The sequence below is a fragment of the Prionailurus viverrinus genome, chromosome D2 (genome assembly GCF_022837055.1).
Source record: "Prionailurus viverrinus isolate Anna chromosome D2, UM_Priviv_1.0, whole genome shotgun sequence".
NCBI classification, from domain to species: domain Eukaryota; kingdom Metazoa; phylum Chordata; class Mammalia; order Carnivora; family Felidae; genus Prionailurus; species Prionailurus viverrinus.
In genome coordinates, this window is record NC_062571.1 from 3,797,315 (window position 1) to 3,810,976 (window position 13,662).

Genomic DNA, 13,662 nt, shown 5'->3' on the forward strand with positions numbered 1-13,662 from the left:
CAGCAACTACCAGATATGAAGGGAGACACCCTCAGTTAATCGCAGCAGAGTTGCTTGGATAATGGGGGAAATGCATGGGGTAATTTTTCTCAATGTTGATGTCTCTCCGTAAGATCTGCTCCGTTTCACATGTGCATGGGCACGTTGTGTCTCAGTCCCACAGCTGTGTCTGCCTGTTGTGTGTTTTGTCATGGGAGTGTGAGAAATGGTACTTCAGTGTCGTTCAACTGCACCACTTTTTGTGACGCCTGGTCTATTGCACTTATTTTTTGATAAGCTGCCTGATTGTGTTTTTTGTCCAGTTTTGTTTGGGGTTTTGGGTTTTTGGGTTTAGGGAGGTTTTTTTGTTTGTTTTTGGCTTTTTATTTTTTAGTTAGAAGCCTCTGTTCTGTAACATAAGTTGTAAATATTTACTGTTTTTTTTTTATTTGAGTAATAGTACTCTGCTATGATCTATATTTTTTTGCAATGAAAATATTTTAAAGTTTTTAAAGCAATCGTATACATAAATCATTAACATTACTGTTCCTGCAATTCCAGTTATAACTAGACTATGTTTTTCTTCTATCATGTTATATAGGTATTTTATGTTTAATATTAATATTTGCATGGAGTCATTCTCTTACGTTTAAAATTCTGATTTATTTGGAATTGAAATACAGTATAGCATAAATGAGTGAAATAATTGTATTTCTTTCCAGATGGCTATCCAGGTGTTTTAACACTAGTTTTTAAGCTTTTTCTTTTCCCCACTCTTAAGAATTGATGTGAAGATTTTCATCTTTGCTCTTATTAAGAATTGCGTCTGGGGGCGCCTGGGTGGCGCAGTCGGTTAAGCGTCCGACTTCAGCCAGGTCACGATCTCGCAGTCCGTGAGTTCGAGCCCCGCGTTGGGCTCTGGGCTGATGGCTCAGAGCCTGGAGCCTGTTTCCGATTCTGTGTCTCCCTCTCTCTCTGCCCCTCGCCCGTTCATGCTCTGTCTCTCTCTGTCCCAAAAAATAAATAAACTTTGAAAAAAAAATAAAAATAAAAAAAAAAAAAAGAATTGAGTCTGTTACTTGAGGTTTTAAAGGTCCAAACATTTACAACGTAAACATAATTTTTTTGTTCCTAAGCAGCAATTTATCTTTTAATTTTGAAATAAATTTATTGATTTTTTTCAATCCATTGTCATTCTCAATTTATGTTTTTTTTTTTTTCCTTCCTGTCAATATTTCTACCTTCAACAGATGTCACATCCTAATACTTTCCTATCAGATCATGTCTCTCCTTTTGGTTTAAACTTCTTCAGATTTTTGGGGCACCTGTGTGGCTCAGTCAGGTCATGTCATGATCTCACAGTTTGTGAGTTCAAGCCCCTGCCTCAGGCTCCGTGCTGGCAGATCAGAGCCTGAAACCTGCTTCGCATTCTGTGTCTCATTCTCTCTCTGCCCCTCCCTGACTTGTGCTCTGTCTCTCAGAAATAAATCAATGTAAAAATAAATAAAAATAAATAAAAAATAAGCTTCTATAGATTTTTCTAGAACCTCACTCAAGGACGTCCTTCTGTACCTTTCATAGAATAAAAGTTAGCAAGTCTGACGGTCTTGTCTTAAAACCAGTGTCAGGCCCAGAAAGTACATGAGGTTTCCAAAGCGCTAACCTATCCATGAGTTGCTGACCCAACGATGTTCATACTGATTAACCACAGCTTGGCACGTGTGTAGTTGGTGCTCACAGAATGTGACCGGGTGCACTCTTGCTTCCTTTTCCATTCCGGTCACTATCTGTTCTGTTACTCACTTTCTTCTCTGAGTACTAAACGTTAAACAAAAATTAGGAGGCAATATGGTATTATTGTAAGATAATGTAAATAATTTGCCTCTTAAAGAACTCATGTTTTGTAAACAATCACCTCTACGTTAGAAGAAACAACCCGGGAGCTCATGCTTTCTCCAGTCCTGGGCAGTTGAGATGAGCTGGTGTCACCGGACGAAGCCAGATCACAGGAGACAAAGTTTCCTCCACTAACATGGCTTCGTTGCTATGAAAGCCTCCTGGATAAGGAATGAAGGCTGTGCAATGTCACTTCCTGGGCTGGAACCCCCTTGGTCACATAGAAAGCCTGTGTCCTGCGTCCCTATACTCAGACGATAGGTACCTAAAGAATACGGGGGTGAGGGTCCTTTTGCTGCAGTGCGTGACCACATGCCCAGCTCTGCCTGCGCCAGCTTACTGCCAGAGGAATAACAATGGGGAGCAAGGAATCCTGTGTTTCAGATACATCCTTGTTTATAAGTTGTTTTTGTAACTTAACAAATGTCAAAAGTGCACCTTGCACTCTGCACATTGTACACGACACTGTAATGAATTATGGTCATATTTTATAAAACATTTAAAGAGTAATTTTCTGACATAGTTATATTATGAGAAGAGGTTTTTGTTTTTTTTTTTAGACAGAGTGCAAGAGCAGGGCAGAGGGATAGAAGAGAGAAAGAGAGAGAGAGAGAGAGAGAGAGAGAGAGAGAGAGAGAGAGAGAATCTCAATCAGGCTCCACACTCAGCACAGAGCCAGACGTGGGGCTTGGAGCCAGACGTGGGGCTTGAACCCAGACCCTGGGACCATGACCTGAGCTGAAATCAAAAGTCCGACACTCAATTGAATGAGCCACCCAGGTGCCCCGAGAAGTCTGTTTTCTTATAAATAAATAATAAATAATAGCTAACTAACTAAATAACTATATGAAATGGTCATATAACTAAATGAAATAGTTTCTTTGCATTTCAGATTATACTTATTAAAAGATAGCTGGAAAATGCCCTCAAATGACCTCTAGTCTTTGTATCGGTGACTTTCAAATAGATTGTTAGATGTACCACCTTGGCTATTAAAACAAAACGGTGTCCTCCTCTGACTCATGGAAATAACTTAGTTATATTATTCCTGCATCTGGAACATCTCTGTCCAGTTCAGGAAGGAAAGTCAATCAAGTGAATTGAATCTGAAATAAAAATGATACATGGTGCTTTCTACTGAAATACTCACAATGTCAGACATCTAATGAGTAACACACGCTAACAGAAACTCTTACCTATTTAGGGTAAGCCCCAAAGCACCCGAAAGGCCTGGGTGTGGAATATAGATCCTGGTTCCACTTTGTTTCTGGAAGACTTTTGGTAAATCACTTTCAGAGTGTTTACAGAATTTATTTTATTCATTTTTATTTTACTTTCACTCTTTTGAATGTGTGCAGGTAAGATCTACTCTGAGGGTGTTTATAACAAGTATATGAAATAGTAGGCACCTTACTAGTGACACAATATTTGGCACACTATAAGTGCTCAATTAGAGTTAATTTTTAAATTATTATTGATAATTGCTAAAACAAAATTATGATTATATTTGTGCTTCCATAAACAGTCTGTACAAAAGGCATAACCCTACTTGATGTAAAAAGAGTACTTTGCTAGTTATATATGGGTTTTAACCAGTTTCGTTCTGGTTGCAAAGCAGATATCCCATTTTATTGTATGACTTAAAAAGTCAGTTATGACAGACATTCATATTGCTGATAAGCTACTGAAAAAACACATCAAGGAAGTAAAAATACTTCAAATGATGCAGTTACAACAGAATCTTTTGGGCATTCTTCTGACTGAAGCTGTCAGGAAATTAAGCATTAAAAATAATAGCAGTGCATATGACCCAGCAATTGTACTACTATGTATTTACCCAAAGGATATACAAATACAGAGTCAAAGGGGCACATGCACCCCAATGTTAATAGCAACATTATCTACAATAGCCAAATTATGGAAAGAGCCCAAATGTCCATTGACTGATGAATGGATAGAGATGTGATGTGGTACATATATGAAATGGAATATTACTCAGCCATCAAAAGGAATGAAACATTGCCATTTACAACAACATGGATGGAACTAGAGTGCATTATGCTAAACAAAATAAGTCAGTCAGACAAGGACAAATACCATATGATTTCACTCACATGTGGAATTTAAGAAACAGATGAACACAGGCAAAGGGGGAAAAAAAAGAGGGAAAGGAAACCGTAAGAGATTCTTAACAATAGAGAACAAATTGAGGATTGATAGAGGGCAGATGGGTGGGGGATGGGCTAAATGGGTGATGGGCATTAAGGAGGGCACTTGTTGTGATGAGCACTGGGTGTTAATGTAAGTGACAAAGCACTAAATTCTATTCCTGAAACCAATATTACATTTTATGTTAACTAGAATTTGAATAAAAAATTTGGAAAAATACAATAAAATAAAAATAATGAAAAAAAAAAGTAATAGGAGCCACTGTAGAATCAATAGTTCTTGCTTTTAGTGAAATCACACCTAAAGTAAACATCCCTAAAATGTAAGAATCTCAAAATTGTTGTTGTTATTAAGAAATTTGTTTTTTACTTTTTACAAACTTTTTTATATTGTAAAGCTCATTATGATGTTTAACCAGTTATTTGTAAAAAAAAGAAACAACCACCAAAACCATACTTCACAGATACCAACGTTGTACCAAATGAAGTCATAGCTACCATATTATACACATTCAACGAGTTGTGTTCAAGAAAGTACCTTTATTCTTTTTTTTGATAAAAAGAGGCCTGTCTAGAAATGGATTATCCAGAAAAAAATACTTGAGGACAGATAAATTAATCACTAGTGAGACTTGGTCAAAGCATCTTCCCAGAGATGTAACAGTAAGATTTGTGTAATTTTGCTGACACCTGTGCACAATTGTAAATTAAGCAAGCAGGTGCTAGTGTGCTTGACAATGTCTGGCCATCCATCCTCATCCGATTTTGGAACAGAAACATGCTTTCTCCTCTCAAACTAAATATTTTCTGTTTGACAACAGTAGATTTAAAATATTTGTTTTAAGTTATCCTCTTGGGATGAAAAATTTGCTAGTATTTTTTAATGCAGAAAATATCCTGCCTTCTCTCCCTCTCTTTCTCCCTCCCCCTCTCCCTCTCCTCTTCCCTCTCTTTTCTCTCTGCCTTCAATCTTGATGTCTTGCAACTCATGATTAAAGAACTCCTGGCTTCCCTCCTAGCAATCTACATATTTGCCTGAAGTGCTCAACTTTTTGAAACTCCAGAATATTATTCCATGCTAGATAGTTGCATAGGTAGTTGGAATTGAGATTTATTGCAGTACTTTGCATGTAGAAGATGGTGTTAAATTTGGTAATGATTGTGTGACTATACCCAGAAGTTATTTATGAATTACTTAAAATGTAAAGAAAATAGGCCACCTAATCAAAAGATGTCACAAACAACAACAACAACAAAACCTCATTTAATAAGTATAAAATATATTTGGAAATAAATCCAAATAAATATATTCCTGGAGGCTTGCAATAAATACTTGTCAATGGACTCTCTCTCTCTCTCTCTCTCTCTCTCTCTCTATATATATATATATATATATATAAAATTTTGTTTTTGAAAAGAAAATATACTTAGTGTTTACCAGTCATTGTCTCCAATAATAAGAAAGGATAAATCGAAAAGACAATGATATAGAGTGATAAATATAAAGGAAAATAAAAACAAAAATTAAAAAAAATAAAAAGTACTTTGCAAACTAATTTTCAAAACTCGTAAGTTTAAGACAAAATAAATTAGGACACTGTATTAGTTTCTGCCTTTCATGTTAGTGTTTTGTATTATCTATAATAAAAAATAATATTGTTTGGAATTAACGTTTTGAAGTGTATTAGAATTTTTGAGTTATACTTTTAAGAATCTACCTCGGTAGGGCGCCTGGGTGGCTCATTCGGTTAAGCATCCAACTTAGGCTCAGGTCAGGACCTCACGGTTTGTGCGTTCGAGCTCTGTGCTGACAGCTCAGAGCCTGGAGCCCATTTCGGAATCTGTGTCTCCCTCTCTCTCTGCCCCTCACCCACTCACACTCTGTCTCTTTTTCTTTCAAAAATAAACATTAAAAAAAACTGTTTTTAATCTACCTCGGTAAAGATTTTTTTTTTTTTAATTTTTTTTTTTTCAACTTTTTAAATTTATTTTTGGGACAGAGAGAGACAGAGCATGAACGGGGGAGGGGCAGAGAGAGACGGAGACACAGAATCGGAAACAGGCTCCAGGCTCCGAGCCATCAGCCCAGAGCCTGACGCAGGGCTCGAACTCACGGACCGCGAGATCGTGACCTGGCTGAAGTCGGACGCTTAACTGACTGTGCCACCCAGGCGCCCCGGTAAAGATTTTTTTAGATACCATCAAACCAGAAAGTTTATTTTCTGATTTCACATGTACACAGACTACATCCCAAGATCTCTCAGATGTCCCGCCAGCATCTGAGAACACCAAGCTAATTGCATTGATATCCCCATTTCTACACACAGCACAACACTGTAGGGTATTGTATTTTTTAATTTTTTTTATTATTCTTGAGATTGAGAGAGCAAGAGAGTGCACACGAGTGGGAGAGGGGCAGAAAAAGGAGACGGAATCTGAAGTAGGCTCCAGCCTCTGAGCTATCATGGGGCTTGAACCCACAAACCATAAGATCGTGACTTGAGCAAGAGTCAGATGCTCAACTGACTGAGCCACCTAGGTGCCCGGAGGGGGTATTGTTTTTGGTTTTCATTTCCTTGGTTTGTTTGCGATAAATGGATCAGTCCTGAAATATTTAACTCAAATTACACTAAAATGTTCATTACAAAAGATATATTTGGCTCACAGAACAGTAACTGCTAGTGTTTTTACGGTAGATCTCATTGTAAAATACACTATAATGGTTCTACGTGCTGTGTACTTGGGTCTGTCCTAAAAGCTGATAATTTAATTCATCAGTTTTTTTAATTTTTGTGCTTATAGAATGCTATCATTCTGTGAGTTGAACAGTTGTATTTTACTACAAAGAATAATTAAGTCATGATTTGCCCAATTCTAAAACAATTAAGTTTATAAACATGTTTATCTATTACTGGTTTTTCCTCTATACTTTAAAAAAAGTCCTTGTTTTATTACTGATAAGCCTGATTAGAAACTATTACAAGCGGGAATCTGATTAAGATCACATTTTTAATTAATTTATTTTTAGTGTAGTCCATTGGTATTTGGCAATGTTCCTGAAAGGAAAAAAGAAGTCTTGACTTCCATAGATTTTGTCACATGACTAAAAATATTATAGTGATAATAACAGTGGTATTGGTTTTTGAATGTCAAGAAAGTAATAGTAGCTGTAGTAAGAAGAAAATATCACAAGTAACACTAGAATTCAGGAGAATGTGTACAAAAAGAATTCACAGCAAGACAGCAATATCAGGAACGGGAATCTAAAGAATGTTTCTACTTTTATAAATGCAAAACCAAAGGGCACCTAGACTGTAGTTGGAGGCTGAACAAAATGAGTGTACCACACAACTGAAACGAGTGGATGAAGGTGTAAACCTCTCATGATATTTTGGGAACAAGACCTCCATTTTGTTGTTGTTGCTATTGTTGTTCTTCTTGTTGTTAAGACATTTTAATGAGGGAGAAAAATCCCCAATTTTGAAAAACACTAACTCAGAGGCCATGTATGGTCCAAGAGGATCCAGCCTCCAGGCAGGTAGGGGAAAATGAAGGAGATGTTTGCTCCATAGTGAAAACCGGGCAAGTACAAGGAGGAACGTGAGTTATATAAACGAAGGTCAAGTGAGCCAGAAGGTTGAAAGAGCATCTGAATTCTGCTGAGCCCTGTTCCCTTCATTATTTCATGTCAGATCGACGTAGGTAAGAAATTACAATGTTGTATATCCACATCGTCTCATCTGTTATGCTTTGGGGCATCACTGTCTGAAAAGCACCACAGCCTGAGAAAGGCTAAGTGCTCTGTCTCCTCATTCTTTTGAGAGTTGGCCTATCTTCACATCTACCAAGATGGCCACCTGCTACTGAGACTAACCTGTTTGTTTCCGTTCAAAGAAGAGTGAAAACAACAAAAATAATAAAGGTACCTTATTATCACAGGTCCCAATCCCTTATCGAAAAATTGGACCAGATGTGATTGGGGATTCAGTGATCTTCAGATTTTAGGAAAGTGTTATGTGTAATACATTACATATAATATTTATATATAAAATATTACATACAATACAGCATATGGTGAGTTGACTGCTAAGTCTAGGACAGACTCCAGAACCGAATACATTAATATTTCTATAGAATGTATAGGGATATTTATAGAATAAATATATATCATGTCCTTCTTAGAGATGCCTGGACATATAATATATATTATATTAGTGTTGTGTCATTTCATGTCAGATTTTGATATCAAATATGTCTTTCTAAGCTTTTACTTTTTACTTTACTTTAAATTTTCTAGATTTCACAAGTTGAAGAAAAAGGAATGTTGGTCTTATAATATCATTGTATTAATATATTTATCATTAAACCTCAAAACTACTAAGTGAGTTAGTTATGATTCTTCCCTTTTGAAGATGTGGGAATAACACTGAGAGTTTACAAAACTTGCCCATAGGCTATAGCTGATAAACAATGTGGGAGAGAAACTGAAAATGAGCTGTAAAGCATCCCTTTGAGAGCGAGATTTACACAGACAAGGATGATGGAGGTAGTCACTAGCTGGATAAATCACTCTGTGCACTTTTACAGAGACACTTCCAAAATCATTTGTTGCCCTGATTCAACAGTTTCAGACCTACCAAGGTTCCCTACTTACTGGCTTCCAATACCTTCCTATTCTGGAAAGACTGTATTAAATTTTCTAAAATGCACTGCTTACAAATGTTATCCTGGAATAATTGCAATTTTTTTCTACTCTAAAAACTTACCTTCACAATATATGCAGTGCTCCAACCAGAGTCCATCAATATCAATAGATATGATTACACTGTATCAACCTCTCCACCTGGAAGGTTAAACAAAACCAAACTTTGAACTCTCTCTCATCCCACCCTCTCCAAACCTAAATGCTCATTGAGGATTCTGTAGTTCAGTAAACAATACTCCCATGTTTTCCATTGCTGGCTCCAGAAACTGAGACATTCTTTAAAAGGCCACCCGTGAGAGATTCTGTTTAAAAGAGAAGCATGATGGTACCACGCCTTTTTCAAAACTGATAGTCTGCATTTCAGTCAGAGAGGATGGCAGACTTCTTACTATGGTATATACAGTGAACTTCACATCTCGGTGCTTGGCTACTTTTCTGGCTGATAGGTCATGGTGAAGGAGATGTTCCGAGGCTCATTAGGCTAGGTCATGTAAAGCCTTACCGCATCTTCCTGAGTCTCTTCTGGTGTTTCCAGTTGGAACCAAGCTTCTATACTAGGAGAAGACCAGGCCACATAAGTCGGTTACAGGGGGGGCCCAGCTCATGGCCACATCAACTGGCCGCCATGGGATTGAGCCAGCACAGACATGCAGCCCACTCAGTCCTTCAGACGTCAGCTCCTGTAAAATATGACAGCAGTCACACTTGATACCCAAGTAAGATCTACCAAGTTATACTCAGTCAATCCACAGAATGAAGAGACATAATAATAAAATTTTGTTTTGTGCCAATATGTTGTCAAGTGTTTTGTTGTGTAGCAATAGATAGAAAAAAATACCCTTCACCAAAGATTCAGATCACACAGTATTTTTCCTTCCTCATAGTTATTTAAATATTTTCAGGGAATAATCACTTAGAAATTTTTTTTTTTTTTTTTTTTTTACTTGTGTGCAGACTTCTGTGAATTCTGTTAGTCAGGTGGGAAAAAAAAAAAAGTACAGAGTGCTAGTTTGCAGACATATCCTCATTTTGAAGTATCCGGGCTTGCTCCCAAGCAAGTTTTTTGAGCCAGGAGCCACCTGCTTAGGGACATCCCACCAGTCAAAGTTACAGATGATGAGACACCGCGTGGCTTGAATGTGAGATTCTCCAAAGGCTTCATGTTAAACACATGAGGTTTTCCAATGTAAAAACCCACTTCCTATAAGCATTATATACCCTTATGTTAAGGCAAAGAGCTGTGGTCCTGGAGATTGGTCCTGGACTGGCTTCACATCCATAAAGTTAGAAAAAACTGAAATAAAAGTGTATTTCAGAGACGTGAAGCAAGAAATCATACAAGGAACATCAGCGGGAATGGTGGATTAAGAGCTTCTAAATTGTTGCCTCTCCATAAGAACAGTGAAAAAACTGGAAAAAGTGGAAAAACTGGAGAAATAAAATTTTTTGAAAGTCTGAAAATAACCTAAAGCTTGTAATGATCAGAGAGTTTATTCATTAAAACAGTTGAATCTTGGTGAGAACATTACAAGTGACCCTATTTCCATTCCCCTTGTCTGAGCTCTGTGGTAACCCTAAAAAACAATGGCTGCTTAATCATGGTGACAAACAGCCGGCTAGTGGCCCCTGGGGGTGGAAGAGGTTTGGAGTTCCTGAAAAGCATTAGTTTCAGAGAATGGTCATTTCTTGGCCTGTCTGGCAGGTGCCTGCAAATCTTCCTCGTATGGCTTATCCTCACTTGACTTAACTGGGAGATCAGCACAAACAGCCTGTTCTCAGAGGGCGTTTTCAAAAACAGTAGGCAGCAACTGTCTAATGTCGCAGCTGCCTGTGGCAACACTTGGGGTAGGGGCCAAAAAAAAAAGGTCGAAGGTGAATTTTGGGACTGAGGGATCCATTAGGGTTTTGAGAAGCTCCAGCATATTCCAGGGAATCTAGAAGGCCACACACATGTATAGGCCTGTGCACGTGCCCAAGGCTGTCTACATTCCCAAGGAAGGAGTGAGAGAGTCCCAAGCTGCCACTTCTGGTTGACCCCGAGGCTCTATGCAGGCAGGAAGTGAAGACTGAAGTAGAAATGTCAACCACCGGCCAGAGCATCCCAGGTGTGTCACAACACACATTCCCACACACAACAAAGAATGGGAAACCCATTGGTTCCAGGATTTAAAGGAAAACGTGATGAACTGGACTATATCATAATTAAAACTTCTGCCCCTAAGAGACTCTTAAAGCCACAGACTGAGAAAAAGTTTGCACATCATATATATGATAAAGGACTTGTATCTAGAATATGTAAAAAAAAAAAAAAAAATCAAAACTCAATAAGAAAAAAAAATCTAATAATAAACACTAAACAATTTGAACACTTCATCAAAGAAGACATATGGATGTCAAGAAAGCACTGAGGAATAAAGAAAGTGTGGGCCCTCCACATGATGGCATGCCACCAGGCAGCAGAAAGGAATGAACTATTAATGTTAATGCAGCAACATGAGTAAATCTCGAATGTGTTGTGCTATGATGGAGACAGAGTCGAAGTGAATATATTATAGAATGCCACTGGTAGAACATTCTTGCAAAGGCAAAGGTGTAGCAACACAAAACAGAGAAGTGGTTGCTAACGCGGGGAACAGAGGGAGGTGGACTTCAAAGGGCCGGGGAAACATTTTGTTTCTTGAATAACACTGGCCAAAACTCACTGACCTGTGAAGTCAAAAAAGATGAATTTGATTGTCTTTATATTATACCATAATAAAAAAATAGAAGAAAGAACCCCCCACTATCAACTACATGTAAATAAATACCAAACAACATCACTGGTGCCGTAGAAGGAAGGTGGAAAATGTTTGCATTCGGTGTTTGTACCCTAATATTGAAAGAGACGATTTTAGTATTTAGTATAGTAAACTCAAAAATTCTAATTTGGTTGTTACTTATCAGTGGGTACATCCCAACAGACATAGATAATTTTAATAGGTGGTTTCACGTGTTCCCTGAAGGAAGATGTGTTTTTCTGGAAGGCAGTACGTTCCAAAGTCAGCCAAATTAAATAGACTATTACCCGTTTGAATCATTATTACAGCAGTGAATGAGAATACCTAACCACATTTTCCACAGCAAGGACAATGATTGTTTTGCTAGATAATTTTTAAATTTATTCCTTCTGCTAGTATTGGAACTCTTCATAATGTTTTCTTTCTAAGTGGTTATATTTTCCTAAGTGCTCAGAGCTTAGAGTTTAGTGGTACTTCAACCCACATAGATCATTCTTCAAGTTCAAGAGCCACCGACATGAATATGTATAATTTTTACACCTCAATTACCCATTTCGAAGTAAAGACTGTTTATATTCTTTTTACATTGTTACCATCCAAATGCAAACCTTTCATCTCTTGTCATGACATGAGCACGAGGGAGGGCCCTGTCCTTCAAATAGAAAAATGGACACGGACTATTTGTCATTTCCCGGGAAGAAGACCGTGTTGTTTTACGATGTCTTTACTTCTGCTTCGGTTTATCTATTCCCCTTCTCCCCAGCTTAATTACTTAATTTGTGGCTTAATAATAGCACCAGATTAAGAGATCATTTGGTGGTGCCTGTGTGCGCCACTACGTGGGGTTGTGACAGCAGATTAGTTCCTTTCGCAGCGATCTGTGGGGACGTCCAAGATAACACAAAACAATTTAAAGCACGTGCCAGCACTTAAGCAATCTCTTTACAGGATTATGTTACTTAATCCACACAGAATTTCATTGAACAATACACCGTTATTATCCACAATTTAGCAATATGGAAAATGAGACGGAGAGATTAAGGATTGTGCCCAAGGTCAGGCAGCTGGGAAGAGGCTGTGAAAATAAACCTTCTATCTTACTTCTTTTAAGAGAAACGTAAACAAAATGACAGCACTTCCCCTTTGATCAAGGAAAATACAAAATCAGGAATGTCAAGTGGGTCTCACATTCACTGTTCTTGGGGCACATACACAGACACAGACACATAGGAGGGGCAGGAGAAAATGTTGGAGGTGAGGGCTGTGTTTATTACACTGAGTGTGTGAGCATGAACCATCGCACCTGTATGCATATCTCCAAACTCATACAATTGTACATAGTAGATACATGGAAGTTTTTTCTATATCAATTATTCCTCAGTAAATCGGCTTAAAAAAAAAAGAAATATAGATATCCCTTTAAGCATGCAATCAGCTTTCATTAAGCAGACACTGTAAAACAAGTTGGGTGGGCCTATAAAAGCTTGGTTTTTCAGGCTTTAGGTTGTAAAGCATTTCTCTGCTGACAAGAGAAGATAAAGGTCATAAAATGTTCAAGACTCAGGTTGCTTAACAACGAATTCACCTGGTAACTGATCCAGACGGACAAGAAAGTGAAACTAAAATGTGTTTCTCTGTGGTCACATATGGCAAATTTTATTACATTTTTTTTACCATTGAGTTAAAAAAAAAAAAAGAAGAAGATTTCTTATCAATATTTTACTAAGAGAGTTGCAGCTTCAATATTACCATGAATATATGAAATTAAGAACATAATTTGAGTTGTTTTGTTAGTTCGGGCCACTATAGCGAAAATGCCATGGACTGGGTGGCTTAAGAAGAGAAATATATTTCTCATAGTTCTGGAGCCTGAAAAGTTCAAGATCAGGTGCAGACCAATGCAATTTTTTTTTTTTAACTTTTTTTAACGTTTCTTTATTTTTGACAGAGAGACAGAGCATGAGCAGAGGAAGGGCAGAGAGAGAGGGAGACACAGAATCGGAAATAGGCTCCAGGCTCTGAGCCGCCAACACAGAGCCCAACGCCGGGCTCAAACCCACGAACCGTGAGATCGTGACCTGAGTCGAAGTCGGACGCCCAACCAACTGAGCCACCCAGGCGCCCCAGACTAATGTAA

At 37.9% G+C, this 13,662-nt stretch overlaps 1 long non-coding RNA gene across 1 annotated transcript in view; it reads right to left on the reverse strand.

The window, feature by feature from the left end:
- LOC125147970 (uncharacterized) overlaps positions 1 to 13,662 on the reverse strand; it is a 65,481-nt gene that overhangs the window by 14,816 nt on the left and 37,003 nt on the right. The window contains exons 3-4 of the long non-coding RNA XR_007145363.1: positions 9,251 to 9,428; positions 8,810 to 8,886 (exon numbers count right to left, since the gene is read on the reverse strand). This is a non-coding gene — a long non-coding RNA (uncharacterized LOC125147970). The remainder of the gene's footprint in view (positions 1 to 8,809; positions 8,887 to 9,250; positions 9,429 to 13,662) is intronic.